The 19,351-nt window shown below is 37.9% G+C and overlaps 1 pseudogene; it reads left to right on the top strand.

Moving 5' to 3' along the window:
• The first annotated feature begins 805 nt into the window (after positions 1-805).
• Positions 806-19,351, top strand: part of LOC112412717 (shugoshin 1-like) — a 57,999-nt pseudogene continuing 39,453 nt past the window's right edge.

Raw genomic sequence — 19,351 nt, 5'->3', positions numbered from 1 at the left:
AGACAGGTGTAAACTTGCCCATCCTGGACACATGGCAGGAACAAAGGAGGGTGTGTATAGGCACTAGATGCAGGGTTGATGTGCAAATACTTAAGGTCCCTTCTCCCTCCCAAGGTGGTGGCTTGATTTAAAATCATGTAAGGACTTTTTAATCCCAGTGTCTTGCACAATATTTCTCAGTTTCTTCTTGAAAGATCAGCCCTTCTTCCCTTCTCTCTCTCTCTCTCTCCCTTTAACAGCTATCTCATGAATATTTTACTAGGAAATCTCCCTCTATCTAATTTACAATGTTGGTACTATCTGGTGAATGAAAGCACCATTAGTACTTCTGTTTTTCAAGGCAAAATATTATTTAGATACATGGTAGCCTTATTTTTTTTAACTTTTTACTTCATATTGGAGTAGAGTTGATTAACAATGCTGTGTTAGTTTCAGGTGTACAGCAAAGTGATTCAGTTATACATATACATGTACCTATTCTTTTTCAAATCATTTTCCCATTTAGGTTGTTATATAATATTGAGCAGAGTTCCCTGTGCTATAGAGTAGGTCCTTGTTGGTTAGCCATACTTCTCTTTTCATCTTTGAGCACAAATCAGGTTCACTGTATTAAAAGTCCAGAGATCGTAGCCTCTCAGGCAAACTTTATGCTACTGCAGAGAACAATTTTGAATATGGTCACAGAAGTCTCTGGTGGGGAGATAGAGCCACAGACGTGGAGGTCCCAGGGCTGCCAGCCAGCTTCCCAGAGCCTGGAGTGTGAAGAGGAAAAGCACAGAGGCAGAGGAGGTGGCCAAGGCAGAAGATGGCCCAGAAAATGTGCCTTAAATAGTTTTTTCAGTACAGTGTAGAATAAAGAAGGAAACAAAGGAGAGAGAAATGACACCATGCTGAAGTATCACTAACACTTGTAAACTGCTGAAGAATAACCAGGACAACAACAGAATGTTGGTTTTAGTCTTGGAAAATGAAAAATACAAAGTGAGAGAAGCACAAGATGTCCAGTTACAGATGAGAAAATAATCTCACCACCTCACATGTTATCTATGTGCGTTAAAAGTAAAACTTACTTCACAGCAGACAGAGTAAACTGCTCAGACCTGGGACATAGTGAATCCCTCTGGAAAGGACTCCAGCATGGATAACATCTCCAGGGGTGTATTGTGAAGGATTTGTTAGTTCCTCTTCAGGAAGCTGGCCTTCCAGAACAAGAAGAATTATTCCAAATAGAAAAGCAAGTATCTGTTATTTATCAAGAAAGATTTGAATTTGATTTTGCATCTTCTAGTTAAGGTGAAGGTAAGTCCACTAATAATGTCCTCCATAGAACTGGATTGGTCCACCTCACTTTAAAGAAAGGTTTTTATCAACCTCTCTAAGTGTGCTTCATTGGGTATCTTCAAAACCAATCTTTTGGATGGAGAAACTTTTGAATTGGAAAACAAATTATATTTTCAGATCTGCTAGTAAATATACATGCCTGAAAATGTAGGACAAAATATTTGTCAGTGGAACAAGGGCCAAAGCTAATGCTTCCAGGAAGCATTGCTAAAACAGGTCAATTTAGAGTCTAAGTCTGAACAAACTAAAATTAGCATAGAGATGCACAGGGAAGAAAAAGAGGAGAGGAAAGCTAACAGAACAAGGAAATTGAACTCTACTTCAAGACATTAAGAGGGCAAAAGTGAAACTTTCAAAAGAAAAAAAAAACATTATTTCCAAAAAAATTGGATGGAAGTGTCAGTACAAGCAATGCTCACAATTTCAATTTGACAGTGAAGGTTCATCTTACGCTTTTAAGGCAAAGTAAAATGAGCAAGAGTCCTAAAAGAGGAGAAAGCAAATGAGTCTGGAATGAGCACCTGTGAATCAAGTAGCCAAGGAGTCTGGGAAGTGATTCTGACGGCCTCTATTTGCCTTCTAAAATGCCTACTTGCATCACCTGTGTTCAAGCTCACCCTCAAATCAGATAGGAGCGCAAACACCAAGGCCTTGATCTAAACTAGCACTAAGATGTACCCATGAAAAGAGATGCAAGATTCAAAGCCAACATAACTCTTGCAAGCACACCACCCAACACTCACCAGCCACCTCGGCTTCGCCTGAAGGCTCTCACCAATGTCTCCTCATCTCCTGTAGTGAAAATCAGAAAAAAAACCCAGAAAACTGGTTTTTCTCCAAAAAAAAAAAAAAAAAAAAGAATAAAGAAAGCTGAGCGGTGCCTTGGTCTAAGAATAAGTGCACAGTGTGAAGTATAAGGAAGACACACTAGCATCAAAACAGGGAAGGGTCTAGTCTACAGATCTGTGTTTCGTTAATTCTATTTTCAAGCAGAAAGAAAAAGACTGTAAACCCAGTTCTAAAAAAAAAGAAAAGTAAATACAGTGATGCTTTTGTTGTGCATCATTGAAATACATCCTACATACTCCTCATTTCTCAAAGAGAGGTTCTGTAACAAAGCACAAGTGGGTCATACCATTGACACAGAGCTGTCTGGGCAGGATGCTTCAGAGCATAAACATTTCTTCAAAACTATACTTCATATATATTTTTTAAACCTTTAATAAATGTAGGCTTATTTTTCTTTTGAATATATATAACTTATTCAATCATTGTAATAGTTTAGATTTCTTATAATACCTTGAACCCTTAATTTGAGTTGAAGTGTGTCATATATTATTGTTTTGGAAAGCAACAATGGTTATTAAAATGAAAATGTTTTAATTATAAAGTTTTGGCATACTTATATTTCCCTTACAATGGGGACATGAGAGTGAACGATCTTTGAAGACAAGTTGAGGATCACTTAAAACTCTTTACCGTAACAGTTGAGTAAAGTAAGTCCTTGACATTCACATCCTCCTAGTTGTGTGTGGACCCCTCAAACCACTGCTACATTTCATTTCTCAGACGAAACGTGTATGAGATTTTATTAGCTGTCTCAGGCTGCTGTGACAAAATATCACAGACTGAAATTCATTCATTTTTCACAGTTCTTGAGGCTGGAACCAAAAATCAACTTTCTGGCTGATTTGGTGGGTGACAGTGGCTATCTGCTTGTTCATTCTGTCCTCACAGGCCTTTCCTCAGTGTCTGTGCTAACAGAGGGGGAGGGGGACACTATCTGGTGTCTCTTCCTAACAAGACACTAATTCCATTGGATCAGGGGTCCACCTTCCTTATAACAAGGCACACTTTCTTATACCAAATACAGACACACTTGGATTCAGGGCTTCAACATATGAATGGGGCAGGGGCCAACATCCAGTCCATAACAGAGATCATGCTGTGAATGAAAAATGTCAGTGCCGTATCAGTACAAAAATGATGTTGCAGTCATCAAGCCATCACTTTACAGCCTCCCCAAAGGTGAGCCCTGAGGGAACTCAGGTTGGAAACAGGATGCCCCCCATCAACCATCAACCACTGAAGCCACACTCTGACTTGTACCCTGAGAGGACTCAGGATTAGAAAGCACAGGACACTGGCCTCAGACGGCTGAGATGCACGTCAATGGGGTGATTTCAGTGAGCCCAGATTCTTGCATCTTCCCATACATATAAAAGCACTAAATTCTTTAACTTGAGATGTCTGGTTTTCCTTAATTAACAGTAATCTTTTGATGTTCCAAATACCTGGCCTTGGTGGCAAAAACTCCTCTATATCCTGGCTCCCCCCTTACCACTTTGGAGGAGTCCCTCAGAATTATCTGAGATGCTGTGTCCCGGGCTTAAGTCCTCAGTTTTGTCCCCTGAATAAAACATAACTCTCAACTTTTAGGCTGTGCACTTTTTCTCAGTCGACAGTAATCAGCAAATGAGCTCAGGTTCAGGAATTAGTAAAAGACTAGCTCTGAACTCCAAGATCTAAGTGTCCATTGTTCAAAGTGACCCCTTAGCAAAACCCACAAATTACTGTATCACAGACTTTCAGGATAGGTCCCTTATTTAGTCAAGAATTTCAAATGTTACATGTATGAATGCCAAGGGCTTTTGGATTTGCTTTATATCAAGTTTTCGACCAACCAGTGAGAGGGAATTCATTTAGTTTAGAAAATTTAAAGCCTTCATTTGTATATATCTTTTAAACTTTAAAGCAACTGTGCTTTATCAATTTTTAAAGTGCAGTACAATTTTGCAGGAGATCAAGAAGAACCCAGAGGTCATGACACACTGTGTGAACAAGCTTCCCCCTCCTGCCTGGAGGCCCCATTCTGAGCTCTGGTCCTAGCCCCACTGCCTCACATCTGATTCTGCCTCTTCTTCTGGCTAACCTGGACTTAAACCCTCTCCCTTCGACCTCCTAGTAAGCTTTTGCTCTTGTTCTTAGGTTACATGATAAACAAATACAGGCTCATCTAAAGAATTAAATAATGTGTTATGTTATGTTGGTATAAAAAGCAGAACTTGGGGAGCCCTCTCTGGCTCCATTTGAAATGCGGGGGATGCTTCGGCTGGTGCTATGGAGAATTTATACACATGCTTCATCTTGTTTCTTGGGGCTCATTTTATATGTATGTGTGTGTGTGGTGTGTAGGTGTGTGTGTATGTGTGTGTGTGGTGTGTAGGTGTATGTGTGTGTGTCTGAGTGTGTTTGTGTACACAGAGTGGAAGAGAGAGGGGACAACAGGAGAAAGGTGGAGAGTTGCAGTACCCTTTTTTGTTGTTATTGCTGTTCAACATCACATCTTGGCCATGTACCCCAGACAATACCTAAAGGTCTGTATCATCTCATCACAGCTGCATAATATTCCCTGGTGTGCACTCTCTCTATTTTCCTGATCCACCCTGGTGAATAGTTTGTTGTTTATTTATTTCTATTATAAGTAATCTTAGGATACACTTACTTGTAAATAAACAGCTGTGCCCTCATTTGAATTTCTCTAAAATCAATTCATTAATTTTTTTAATAGATCTTTATTGAAGTATCATTACTTTACAAAATTGTGTTAGTTTCTGCTGTATAACAAAGTGAATCAGCCATATGCATACATATATCCCCATATCCCCTCCCACTTAAGCCTCCCTCCCACCTTCCCTATCCCACCCCTCTGGATGGTCACAAAGCACTGAGCTGATCTCCCAGTGCAACACAGCTGCTTCCCGCTAGCTATTTTACATTTGATAGTGTATATATGCCCGTGGCACTCTCTCACTTTGTCCCAGCTTACCCTTCCCCCTCCCTGTGTCCTCAAGTCCATTCTCTATGCCTAAGTCTTTATTCCTGCCCTGTCGCTAGGTTCATCAGTACCTTTTATTTATTTTTTTTAGATTCCATATATGTGCATTAGCATACAATATTTGTTTTTCTCTTTCTGACTTACTTCACTCCAACACTGCTTTCTGATTAAACACACCCAGGGAACACTACTCACCACAGTGGGATGACACAGTCCATCCAGGTCTCCCAGCACCTCATGTTACCACCCTCCCCGACCTTGCTGACGTGCCTATGAAGTGGGGTCCCCTCTGCACCCATCCTATCTTCCATTCCCCTCTGAGGTGACACCTTGCATTATTTGGTGGACATGAAGATTCTAGTTATCATCTTAGCTCACTTACTGTTATGTTGCTTTTCTCTTCCCTTGGTTTCTAGAAGGACTTCTCATATCTGACTTGCTTTCCATTTAGTTATGACCCTCTGCTCTACCATTCCACTCACTTATCAAGAGACAAAAACTGGATCTTGGTTGCTGTCCATCTAAGCCCCTTCACAGTTGTATAACTAGGGGACGTGCACACACACACGTATACAAAGGCGCACACATGTATTTATGATCTCTTAGTATGAAATGAGTCCTAAGAAACAAACAAACATGTATATAAATGCCTCTTAGGTCATGCCAAGGGTCCACACCTCTAGAAAGCAATGAGAGGGAAATTCTTAAGTTTGGCTTGATTGAATTTCTACCTAAGCATTTGAGTCCAGACATCAGGGGCTTGGTTTCCATTCATAAGAATTTACAAAGTGATTATTTTATTAATAATGGAAAATAATACAGAACAACATAAAATGATTTACTAAAGTGTGGGTTTGAGAATCAATGGCCAGTCTTATAGTAAGATTTAATAATATTTAATTCATGAAATGTGAAAATGAATAAAATCATTTATGGAATATTTTGAAGCCAATGAGAGCTAATGAATCTTATAAATAACAGGCAAAATTATTTTATCAGTGGATACTACAGATTTAATATAATAGAGTTCTCCAAAGTCAAGAAAGTAAATGCCTGAATAACAGCCATACTTAGTCACAGGAGAGGTAAAATGATCTTAGGTGATACTCAAAAATCAAAGATGGATTTGATTTAAAATATTTTATAATTTTTTGGAAGCTAATAAACTATACATAAATCACCAGACAGAAAAAAAATAATTTCTTTCTTTTCCTACTAGAACTGCATTTAATCAGAGCCTAAAAGTCCTATCGTTTCTATTTTAAATAATTTCTGAGGAAGACCAGGAAGCAGAGTTGAATGTGACCTTCTCTTCCTCACAGAGAAATAAAGCAGCAGCTGAAAGGAAGCATATTGAAAAACTCTCTCACTCCCGTGCATAAAAATCTCACACTGGAGCTCTGCGGGTGGGTAGCACTGTGTCTCTGATACAGAGCTCAGAGAGAAAGGAAAACAAGAAAAAGAAGAAAAAGTTCCTGAAAGACAGATCCTAAACATGAAGGGAATCATTACATTTGAGGAAATGAAAGAATGGTAAAATATTTTAAAACATCCAGGAAATTGGAAGAATTAAAAGAAAATAAAACAGAAATAATGCAAGTTGAAAGAGTTAACACAAAAAATAATGATGATCTCTGGAGAGTGTAGTAATATTGCAGGCATTCAACAATTTTTTATTTTTAAAAAGCTACTTTTAAAAATCTTAATTTTTTCTGTGAAACTTAGTTACATAAATGCTTCTGTGAATGGCTTTTATTCAACTATGTGGTTGAAAGATATTTTCTCCTGTATGATCAGCATTATTTTTCTGCACACTTTTCCCTCTTTAGATGTGACTGTCATCTACCTTATGCAAATAGTAAATATTTCTGCTATCTTTGTTTTACAACACGCACACACACTTTGTGATGGAATGATTAGTTCTTCTTTAGTCAACCTACCACTAGAATAGATTTTTAACATTTATGATCGAAGCATTGCATGGGATCACCTTTACAAGATATGTGAGGGTGACTCTAGTGGAAAGCTTCTAACCAAGAATTTTATAGATGGAATGCATTCTTGCTGTTAACTGAGCTAGTGTCTCATTAAACTAAGCATTATCAGTGGAATTAGACAAATATGCAAATAAAATCAGTTGTCTGTTCACACCTGCTTTCCTTTTATTGTTCCTCACAAAAGATAAGCCTGCATTGTACAATGCAGCTGCAAGTGCCAGAACATCCCCTCTGCCCCCAGCCAGTCGCGAGCAGGGTAGTAGCAAGAGTTCCCCAGATCCAGAAGTGGGGAGCTCCAGAGCTGACAAATTCGGAAGCCAGCTGCTTCCCATCCTCCACATCCTAATTTGGGGGTGTCTTCCTCATGGCCACAGAGAGGTATGGCAGATCCTGGCACAAAAAGGGTACCTGGAAAGGACAGGCAACTCTTTTATTAAGGAAGAAAATCATTCCTAGGGACTTCCCTGTCAGTCCAGTCGTTGGGACTTCACCTTCCAATGCAGGGGGTGCAGGTTCGATCCGTGGTTGGGGAGCTAAGATCTCACATGCCTCGCAGCCAAAAAAAAAAGAAAATATATTGTAACAAATTCAATAAGGACTTTAAAAATGGTCCACATCAAAAAAACAAAAAAGAAATAGAAAATTGTTCCTAGAACCTCCTCAGCAGACCTCTCAAGGCTGTGAACCAGGGAGGGTTACCTGTGGGACTGAAGACCTGCAAGGGGAATGTTTATGTCAGTCCTGGTCACCTCCACATGCCTTTATTTTAAGGTAAAGGTAATGGAGTGAGATCAGGGGAGGATGGTATTGTTTAGGCAGCTAGTCCTGTCTGTGACATCAAATACACTTTAAAGTTCTTTTACAAAAGATGATTTATGCTAATATTTTTGAATCCCAGCCTTCTGTTTCTTTCCGCTCTGGAATGCAGAACTATGGCTTGCACATTTGATGAAAGGATATATACCACAACACCTAGTGATACAAATTGAAATGGGGAGGGAAGACCCAGGGAAAGCATGTTCTGAAGAAATTCTCAAAAATTCCCATATCAAGGAACATCCTATGCCTAGAGTTGCCACCTGTTACTATCTGACTGACCCTGAAGACTAATTATTACCCAGCACAAACACAGAAGCTGGTCATCTACCTCCTGTCCAGTGAGCATCCTTCATGGATTCAGTGCTTCTCTCTACTCTTCAAAGCAGATACATCCCCTCTGCTTGGCCCACCCTCCAAGTCCTGGAGAACCATGTCTCTGGTCTCACAGAGGTAGCCCAGGATTCAAGAAGAAGCTCCCAGGTCTCCTGACCTCAAATGCATCCACGTGGATGCTGCAGGATCTTTTGGGGCCTCTGGGCTGCAGCCAGCGCAGGGTGGGTCATTCCCTTTCTCTGCTTCTGTCTTTCCAGCACATCACTGAGGTTCAGAAAGGGTCCAGGCTGGTAGTGACTGTCTACAAGTTAGCAGTGCCTATGGTCTGCCACCTGCATCTGTGCCCACTTATTCTCCTCAATTGGCATTAAAGGCACCAGGTTAATTATGGGTTTATAGCCATGGTATAGCCCATCACAGTCTCCCTTTCACTGAAGAAATGTCCCTCTTCCCGGACCTTAGGTTAAGGGGAAACCACTGCCTACTCTTGACCTGCCTTCCCCTCAGGAAGGGCGTCAGCTGGAGAAACACCCCCCTCACCCCCTACCTCACAGATTCCCTGGGAAAGCCTGTCCCGGTTTGCTCTGTGCTCTGTGGTCATTTTGTGGTCATATTTTCCTCTTTACTTATTGGAGATGGGGTGGAAGTGGAGGTAAAGTAAATGCATGGATAAGACATCTAATTCCGGTGAAGGGTAAGCCCAAGTCTACAACCATGCTTATTTGCATATACAAATGATTCTTGTTATTCATGATAAGTATATTCTCTAAAGTCACTGCAAACACTGAATTACTAGATTCTGGCCATTGCTCCTGGTGGAAATACAGGGTTGGGTTCCTGCAAGCCTCGGGTCACAAGTGGTCAACTGATAACCTCATAACCCCGTTTTATGTGGTTTCTGTGTAAGGACACCTAATTAGATAGGTATGGTTGATTCATTGACCTTGACCTGATGGGCAGCAGCATAACTCATGCCTGAATAAAGCTTCTCTAATGCATATATTTTCTCCCTAAAGCACATCACAGCATCCTTGTGCTTAGGAATCCTAAACAGCACTTAGCACTATGCTTGGGGGTGTTTAAACAGCAAAATCACCAACAAAAAGCACAAAATGTGTGAGAGCTGAAACAAGAAGGCAGAAGGCTCTCTTGTTCAGCTGCAAATGGGAACATGGCCACTTGGTGACTCACGTTTTTACTGCTCTGTGCCTGTGAGTAAATGACCAGGAAAATGTCACAGGTATTGATTCTGAGGTTACAAAGAACTCTTGGCAAGTATGTGAATTTGTAAATACACAATGTAAATGGTGAGTATAAACTGTATGTCAATAAATCTATTGTCCACACATCTTCCTACCTTCCTATCAGAAATAGAAAAGGAAAAGAAGAGAGGGATTTTATTTTTCTGCATTGATTTATTTTGAAAACTTAAGCATTTACAGAAAAGTTAAACAAATACAACAGTGAACACTTTTCAACAACATTTACCATGTGTTAACATTTTGTCACATTGCTGAGGTCCCTTTGCCTACCTCTTTATCAGGACATTTCATCCCCCAAGTACTCAGCATGCTTTCTCTAAAGGGAGGTATATTCTCCCACAAACTGCAATGCCATGATTGGGTCAAAAAATAACATTTTATTGTGTCATCTAATCGATATACAATTCATATTCAAATGTATGCAGTTGCTTTAAAATATATATCACAGTCTCATAAGGGAGGGGGAGATTTCATCCCTAACCCTCTTGAGTTCTTTTGGCTGATCTAATAATTAAATTGACACAAGGCAGATTAACAGGAGAAAAAAATACATTACAGAGGTCTTATAGAAATGGGAGTCCTCAAAGCAGGTTATTTATGTATGATTTTTAGAAAAATAATCTTATTTTTAAAGATTTAATAAATCAAAAGGGTTATTTATTTATTTATTTTTGTGGTATGTGGGCCTCTCACTGTTGTGGCCTCTCCTATTGCAGAGCACAAGCTCCGGACGTGCAGGCTCAACGGCCATGGCTCACGGGTCCAGCCGCTCCGCGACATGTGGGATCTTCCCAGACGGGGGCACGAACCCATGTCCCCTGCATCGGCAGGCGGACTCTCAACCACTGAGCCACCAGGGAAGCCCGAGTTATTATTATTTTTTTTTAAGACTTAATAAATCAAAAGGGTTCATGCTTGGGATAGCAGACTAATGAAGAAATGACAAAGTTTGTTTATACTGATTTCTATGCTTTGAATTCCCTGTCTGGTCATAAGAATGCTTTCTATCCTCCTGATATAGAAGGATACTTTCACATGGGAGATTTACTTCCAGCTTTTAGGGGGAAAGAGGGGTATCAGAGTATTTTTATTATTATTACATCACTTTTTTCCACCAGCTGTCTCTCAATTAACTTTAATTCAAAATAATCAATATGCCATTGAGGCAAATTTGGGGGCACCCTGGGCCCCAACAGTCTTTTAAATAACATATTTATTCTAGAACACAATCAATGTTTACACACTGGATATGGTTATGTTTCTCAGCTTCTTTTAGTGGAGAACAGTCCTTTTACGTTTATTTATTTTGTTAGTTTTAGAAAGTCATATTGTTTTTCATGACACTGTTATGAAAAGTGCAGGCCAGTTGCCTTGTAAAACCTTCTGTATTTTTTGAAGTTTACCTTACATTAAGCCATTTTAGCCAAGAATACCATATAGCAGTGTTGAATATTTGTTATTGAATCACATCAAAATGTACATAATGTCAGCAAAAGCTATCACTCATATTCAAGTTTGGGGCAAAAAGGGGCCAAATGTTTCAACGCAAAGTGTGAAAAGTTACTTCGAAGATCATCTACTAACCATCACAACCTCTGAGATTATGTACCATATTATTCTTTAGGGTCACTTATACTTTCTTGTTTGTATTGATTTTCTTTCTTCCTTATTTTTTTAGTTGCTTTTATCACAGTTTCCAATTCTCCATTAATTTATTTGCTCATTTGTTCATTATTGCAATGTGATTTTTGCAATAAACAAGTATTGCCAGCTCAACCTGTGTCAAAACCTGTGTTTTACTAATAAATGAAAAATGATAACATTATTAACATCAAATATGTCGACATGAACATGTGATCTCAAAATGTATGTTAGCATAATAAGCTAGTTATCATATTCAATTTACTTGGATAATTTAACTTAGAAGGATAATCAGTTATAGAATTAGGATTCAAACATAGGTCTGTTCAATTCCAAAGCACTCTGTGACAATTAGCTCATAGTCTAATGGAAAGAAAAGAAGCCTGTAAATAAATAATTCCATCTTTAAATGCTTAGTAGATTTAGTTATAACATACAAGGAGAGAGTGGTCAACTTGCTTTATACTGACAGGAGAAATTTTAGCTTAGCAATTTCTTTTAAAAAGTTGTTTTTCATTGAAATATAGTTGATTTACAATGTTGTGTTAGTTTCAGTGTACAGCAAAGAGATTCGGTTGTACATACATCTATCTATTGTTCTCAGATTATTTGTCCTTATAGGCTATTACAAAATATTGAGTATAGTTCCCTGTGCTATACAGTAGGTCCTTGTTGGTTATCTATTTTATACGTAGCAGTGTGTATATGTTAATCCCAAACTCCTAATTTATCCCTGGTTTAGCAATTATTTATAAAGAGAGCAAAGTGAAAAAGACTAGTTCTAGAAGAAAAAGAGTAGTTGAAATACAAAGTTATGGGGGAAGAAAAACTTAATCTGAAAATCGGTGAGCAATCTAGTATGTGGAAGAATAGTATAAATACAAGGATATGGTAATAGGTAAGGGTGGGGACTTAGGAAATGGATGTCCTCCAAAATCTGTATTTATCAGGTCAGGCTGTCATAACAAGTTACCACAGGTTGGACTATTTAAACAAAATATTTAATTTTCTCACAGTTCTGGAAGCTAGGAGTCCAAAGTCAGGGTTGCTTTTGAGGACTCTTCTTCTGAGGCTTTTAGGGTGCTGCTATCTCATCATGCTCACATGACCCTTTGTGTACAGGGCACTTTGATTCCTCTTCTTATAAGGACACTAATCCTATTGAATTGAGGTTCCACCCTTATGACCTCATTTAATCTTTATTACCTCCTTATAGGTCTTATCTCTAAATACAGTCACATTGTGTGTTAAGGCTTCAGCATATGAATTTTGGAGGATACCATTCAATACACAGCATTCCCCCATGGTCTCCCAGAATTCATGTCTTTCTCACATGCAAGATACATCCCATCCCAACAGTCTCGAAGACCTTAACTCATCCCAGCACCAACACTAAAGCCTAATGTCTCATCTAAATAATACCTAAATCAGATTTCAGTGAGACTTTATGTCTCAGAGTATACCAGTAACCCTCCAATGACAGCTTGGGTTGAGTTTTTGACAATGGAAATGGAAAAAAAAGAGCAGACAAGTGTTTGAGGTCTGAAGGAAATGGAGTTAACAAGATTTAGGGAGTAGCTGGATTTGAGTAATTAGAAGAAATGGAAGTCCACTAGATCACCCAGATCTCCAGCGTAGATGAATTAGTGCCTGGTGTTACCATTAATCAAACACAATGGGAGGAGGATAATTGTGGGAAGATGATGGATTTGGCGAGAAAGCACACACAAATGTTGCCTTCACTTTTTCCTATAAATCTCCAAATGTAATGTATAGGTAAGAGAGTGCATCAATTTACTTCTTGCCTTTTATCAGCCCTTTCTGACCTCAGTCTTTCTAACTGCAGGAACCTTCATTTATATGGGTTCTTGACAAACTATAGTCTGAGTCACTGAGAAAATAAATGGTGCTATATAGTAAGATCTTGACTAGAAGAGGAAATTTTGGAATTATTCTATTGCCCAAGGCCAGAAATATGCAAGGTGAGCTCCTAAATCTCTTTTCATAAACTAGGCTCTGTGTCCATGTTGTTGGGACAGGAGGAGCTTCATCTCTGGCTCCTGATTGAAGCCTCAGTTCAGCTTAACCTGAGAAAGGATTTCCCCATGGCTGAGGAGCAGGGTTAGCAAGGTGACCTGCCCTCTTTCTTTTGAGGAGTTGACACTTGTCCTTCTCCGTCTGGCTACAGGCTGGATTTCTGTTTCAACCCAGGTGGCCATCCCCATCAGCCCCCACATACACACACAGATGAGCAGACACAGACACACACAGGCACACACACACACACACACATACACACACACCCACGTTCTTTCACCAAGATACTGCTGACCTCAGAACAACCACCACTCCATTCTCCTCCTATAAATCCTCTCCTCTTGGCTAAGGACATCAACACATACGAACACAGGTTTCCTTTTCCCAGTTTGACATAATTATTTAAACTGCTTTGGAGCTTTCTTGGGGGACATCTTTGTGGTTCAGTCATTACCTATAGTTGAAGGTCCTCTAATTTTCTAAGTCCAAGTTAGTCAAGGCCAAGTTTATATTGACAAATTTTATGGAAATTTACTTACATATTCACTTTAAAGGAATCTTTATTTCTAAACTGTGAGGGTTCTAAGTTTTAACATATTGGTGTATTCCTATTTTGCTGTTTTCCGAGTCACAAGAAAACTTTAAGTTTAGTAAAAAATATGTCAAGTTAATAGACTGTATATGAAAAGAAATTACCATAAAGATGATTCCAAACATTATATGAATAATAAATGGTTAAATGTTTGTTTTTCTCATGTTCTTTTACAACATGTAGAGAGTATATTGTTTAATTTATTCTTATTTGAGCTTAAATTATCATGAGTAAACAACTACCAATTGATAGTCTAGTACAAGTCACTGGCAAAATAAATATATTTGGTTAAATATTTCAACACAAATCCTAGTAAATGTACCATTTTGGTTGGTATGTTGCACAGCACTTGCATTTGTATTCTGATTCCTCTGCCTCCCTGACAAAGTTGGAGAAGGCACCGAAAGGTAGAACATCGCTAGTAGTGGTATTATCTCATTTCAATGATTGCTTTAAAGCAATAAAAATTTTAATCATTTTTTTCCACTCTTAGATTCAGAGATGTATCAAATAGGAATATTAATGAATAATGATTTACCCTCTAGAAAACATTTTCCTTTAGGGTCCAAAAATAATAACTGCATTATCAGTGATAGGTATTTTCAGTACAGGTTTTAGAATATGGGTATAATGGATATAACTTTTATTACACATTTTTGTGATCTGGTCAAATATTTTGCCTCACAATTTTTAATGTGCTCAATTATACTGTCTAATAAGAATAAATATGTTTAATTATTGTCATAAAATGTTAGTGTAAAAAAATACTAATTCCATTAGTGAAAAGGAAGGTGAACAAAATAATCTAAATACAAAGGCTGAACTAACCATGAAATACTGATAAATACTTTGTGAACTATAGAAATGAGAATTTTATGTTAATCACTTTTGAAGAAATTTATACTAGTAGCAAATATCATTAAGGGCATATTAGTCTTTGAAATATTTTGTTCATAAAAACTTATAGGGCCATCCTGACCAATCATGTCTTTCCAGTTAAAGCAAGCCCAAGAGGAAAATTTCTGAAAAATAACTGTTACAAAGAAATACTTTTAAGTTTAACACACTGATCTTTTGTGATCTTTTGTGATCTTTTGTTTGATTGGTGATGTGTATTACACTCAGGAATAAAAGACAGAGGGTTAGGGAGGCAGTGTGCATCTCCTTCTGGTAACAGCATCCAGATCTTCCTGTGAGAAGCCAATTCTTTGCTTTTTTACACAATCCTGTTTTGATTCTTAATCCAGGGCTGGCTCTCTCCTGTCTGGTGGCAGCCAGGACAGTGGGAATCTCTTCTGTTTACATTTAAAACTTGAGAAAAGTGAAATATAGTACTCAAAATAGTTGGAACATTTGATTCTAACAATGGTACCCTTGAAAGACTGTGCTTTAGGGCTTTCTGGCTTCTGTTCCTTCTGGACCTGGGTTGGATTTATCAAGTACCCATTTCCTCCCATACACTGTTCTCTTAAATTAACTAGAATTGGATTCTGTTGCACTGAATGAAAATTATGTGATACTTGAGGTACGCATTCATTCCTTCTGAAATGGCTGAGAGTAGATTCAGGTTTCCAGAAATAATTGAAATAGAGTAACAGTATTCTATGAAAAGTAGGTAGGCACACTGTGACAAAAGCAACTTCCAGGGGACTAGAATTTGCAGGAATACAGCCAGAAGTCTGATTTCTACTCAGACCCTTGCTACACAGTTGGCCTCCAGAAAGTCATATATGCACATTGCTCTTTTTTCCCTTGAGTAGGGATAACAAAGGCAGGGCCATTTACAGTGAAAGTTTGTATTCAAAATGCCTTATGGTTCATGCACAGAATTTTTGCTCAATAAAGATTTGTAAAATGAATAATATTTTAATCTACCTGCCATTTAAGTAAGAGAATCATGGTGGACATTTGTCAGTCTCTTGTTTGCCTAGTTTCTGAACTTCCTGGCTTATACATCTTGTTCAGCGAAACAACCCGTCAGCCCCCAAATCACTATAGAATCTGAAAGTTCCAGAGATAAGCCTTGAGCACCTTCTCATAACAGGATAAAGGAATGTGATCCAAGCCCTGCTCAATCATATGTACCCAACTTCTAACCCTGAATCAGGGTTGTGGGATGCAAAGAGGCAGAGACCACAGCAAAACAGCATTTCAGGCAGTGCTATTGCAGGAAAAGTGATGTCTCAGGAGAACCCTAGGAGTAATGCTGGCAGTGGTGTCAGTGTTCCACTGTGGAAAGGACAGAAGATTGATCTCAGTATATGCTTATTCTAGCGTTTCTTCCAAATCAGCGACTTTGGAGGTAGGGAATAAGGAGGGAAGCAAGCTATAATTTAGCCTGTCCTCCAAACTATTCTAATGAAGCTTCAAGTTTGAGAACATCTGGTCCAAGAGCACAGGTTTGAGACTGGATCTGCAGGATTCAAATTTCTACCACCTAATTTTTATACATGTATGTGTGATATTTTGCACATAGTTCAATTGCTAATCTCTCAGTTTCTCACCAGTAGAGTAGAGATAGTAACTCCTATCTTGTAGGTCTTTGCTGACACACATTACATCCTATGTAAATTTTAGCTGTGATTATCTAACAGTCACTTAGTACATTTATATTTTGCTTAAAAATATCTTGAAAAAGTTTATATTGCTTGCAGCTAAATATTACAAAAGATACAAGGGTCATTAAAAAATGTGGTTGTAATATGTTTCACACTTGAAGAAAGAAAAGGTTTGCAAAAACACTTACAAACTGCAAAGAAGTATAATGTACCCATTATGTAATAACACCTCATCCTCTCCTCCCCTAGCCCCTAGAAACCACCCTTCCACTTTCTCTATGAATTTGACCAGTCTATGTACCTCATTTACATGGAATCAAATGATATTTGTACTTTTGTGATAGGCTTATTTAACTTAGTATGTTAATGTCCTCAGGTTTCACCCATGTTATAACATGTATCAGAATTTCCTTACTTTTGAGATTAAATAATATTTCATTGTACATATTTATCATATTTTGTTTATCCAATTATCCATCAATGCACATTGGTAAATTGCTTCCACCTTTTGCTTATTGTCAATAATGCAGTAATAAACATATATCTCTTCAAGTCCCTACTTTCAATTCTTTATGGTATATACCCAGAAGTAATTCTAGTTTGAACTTTTTGAGGGACTGTTTTTCATACTGTTTTCAATAATTGCTGTACTATTTACTTTCCCACTAACAGAAAACAAGGGTTACAGTTTCTCCACATCCCTAGCCAAACTTATTTTCTGTTTTTCTTTTCTTTTCTTTCTTTTTTTTGGTAGTAACAATCATAATGGGTGTGAGACAGTGTCTCACTGTGGGTTTGATTTATATTTTTTCCTAATAATTAATGATGCTCAGCATCTTGTCATGTGTTTATTCATCATTTGCATATCTTCTTTGGAGAAATGTTCTTTCAAGTCCTTTGCCCATTTTTAATCAGGTTATTTTAATGTTGTTGTTCAGTTGCAGGAGTTATTTAAATATTCTGGATATTAACCTCTTGTAAGATATATTATTTGCGAATGTTTTCTTCCATTCCATGAGTTGCCTTTTCCCTCTGTTAAGTGGATCCTTGGATGAAAAGAAGTTTTAAATTTTCATGTAGTTCAGTTTATCTATTTTGTTGTCATTGTTGCCTGTGCTTTTAGTCTCACATTCAAGAAATTGTTGCCTAATCCAAAGTCATGCAGATTTCCCACATTTTCTTCTAAGCGTTCTACAGCTTTAAGACTTACAATTAGGTCAGGGATCCATTCTAAGTTAATTTTGTTTTTTTTATCTTTTCATAGGTTTATTGGTAATTTGTGTTTTCTCATTTGTAATTTACTCTTATAGCCTATTCTAGTATTTTGACAAGCATTTCACAAGTAATTGTACATTATTTTAACATAAAAAATGTTAGAATTTCAGGTATGGAGTCAAGAGAAGGAGAAAGACTTTTTTTTTTAACGTTTTTATTGGAGTATAATTGCTTAACAATGGTGTGTGAGTTTCTGCTTTATAACAAAGTGAATCAGTTATACATATACATATATCCCCATATCTCTTCCCTCTTGGTTCTCCCTCCTTCCCACCCTCCCTATCCCACCCTTCTAGCTGGTCACAAAGCACTGAGCTGATCTCCCATGCTATGCAACTGCTTCCCACTAGCTATCTATTTTACATTTGTTAGTGTATATATGTCCATGCCACCCTCTCCTTTGTCCCAGCTTACCCTTCCCTCTCTCCATATCCTCAAGTCAGTCTCTAGTAGGTCTGAGTCTTTATTCCCATCTTGCCACTAGGTTCTTCATGACCATTTTTTTTTTTGATTCTGTATATATGTGTTAACATACAGTATTTGTTTTTCTCTTTCTGACTTACTTCACTCTGTATGACAGATTCTAGGGCCATCCACCTCACTACAAATAACTCAATTTTGTTTCATTTTATGGCTGAGTAATATTCCATTGTATATATGTGCTGCATCTTCTTTATCCATTCATCTGTCAATGGACACTTATGTTGTTTCCAGGTCCTGGCTATTTTAAATAGAGCTGCAATGAACATTGTGGAACATGACTCTTTTTGAATTATGGTTTTCTCAGGGTATATGTCCAGTAGTGGGATTGCTGGGTCGTATGGTAGTTCTATTTTAGTTTTTTAAGGAAAGTCCATACTGTTCTCCATAGTGGATGTATCAATTTACATTCCCACCAACAGTGCAAGAGGGTTCTCTTTTCTCCACACACTCTCCAGCATTTATTGTTTATAGATTTTTTGATGATGGCCATTCTGACCAGTGTGAGATGATATCACATTGTAGTTTTGATTTGCATTTCTCTAATGATTAATGACGTTGAGCATTCTTTCATGTGTTTGTTGGCAGTCTGTATTTCTTCTTTGGAGAAATGTCTGTTTAGGTCTTCTGCCCATTTGTGGATTGGGTTGTTTGTTTTTTTTGCTATTGAGCTGCATGAGCTGCTTGTAAATTTTGGAGATTAATCTTTTGTCAATTGCTTCATTTACAAATGTTTTCTCCCATTCTGAAGGTTGTCTTTTGGTCTTGTTTATGGTTTCCTTTGCTGTGCAAAAGTTTTCAAGTTTCATTAGGTCCCATTTGTGTATTTTTGTTTTTATTTCCATTTCTCTAGGAGGTTGGTCAAAAAGGATCTTGCTGTGGTTTATGTCATAGTGTTCTGCCTATGTTTTCCTCTGACAGTTTTATAGTGTCTGGCCTTACATTTAGGTCTTTAATCCATTTTGAGTTTATTTTTATGTATGGTGTTAGGGAGTGTTCTAATTTCATTCTTTTACATGTAGCTGTCCAGTTTTCCCAGCACCACTTATTGAAGAGGTTGTCTTTTATCCATTGTATATTCTTGCCTCCTTTATCAAAGATAAGTTGACCATATGTGGTGGGTTTATCTATGGGTTTTCTATCCTGTTTCATTGATCTATATATCCATTTTTGTGCCA

The sequence above is a fragment of the Neophocaena asiaeorientalis genome, unplaced genomic scaffold (assembly GCF_003031525.2).
Source record: "Neophocaena asiaeorientalis asiaeorientalis breed wild unplaced genomic scaffold, Neophocaena_asiaeorientalis_V1.1 scaffold191, whole genome shotgun sequence".
Lineage (NCBI taxonomy): Eukaryota > Metazoa > Chordata > Mammalia > Artiodactyla > Phocoenidae > Neophocaena > Neophocaena asiaeorientalis.
The sequence above is the reverse complement of the archived record's forward strand: the minus strand, read 5'-3'. Positions and strand labels throughout refer to the sequence as shown.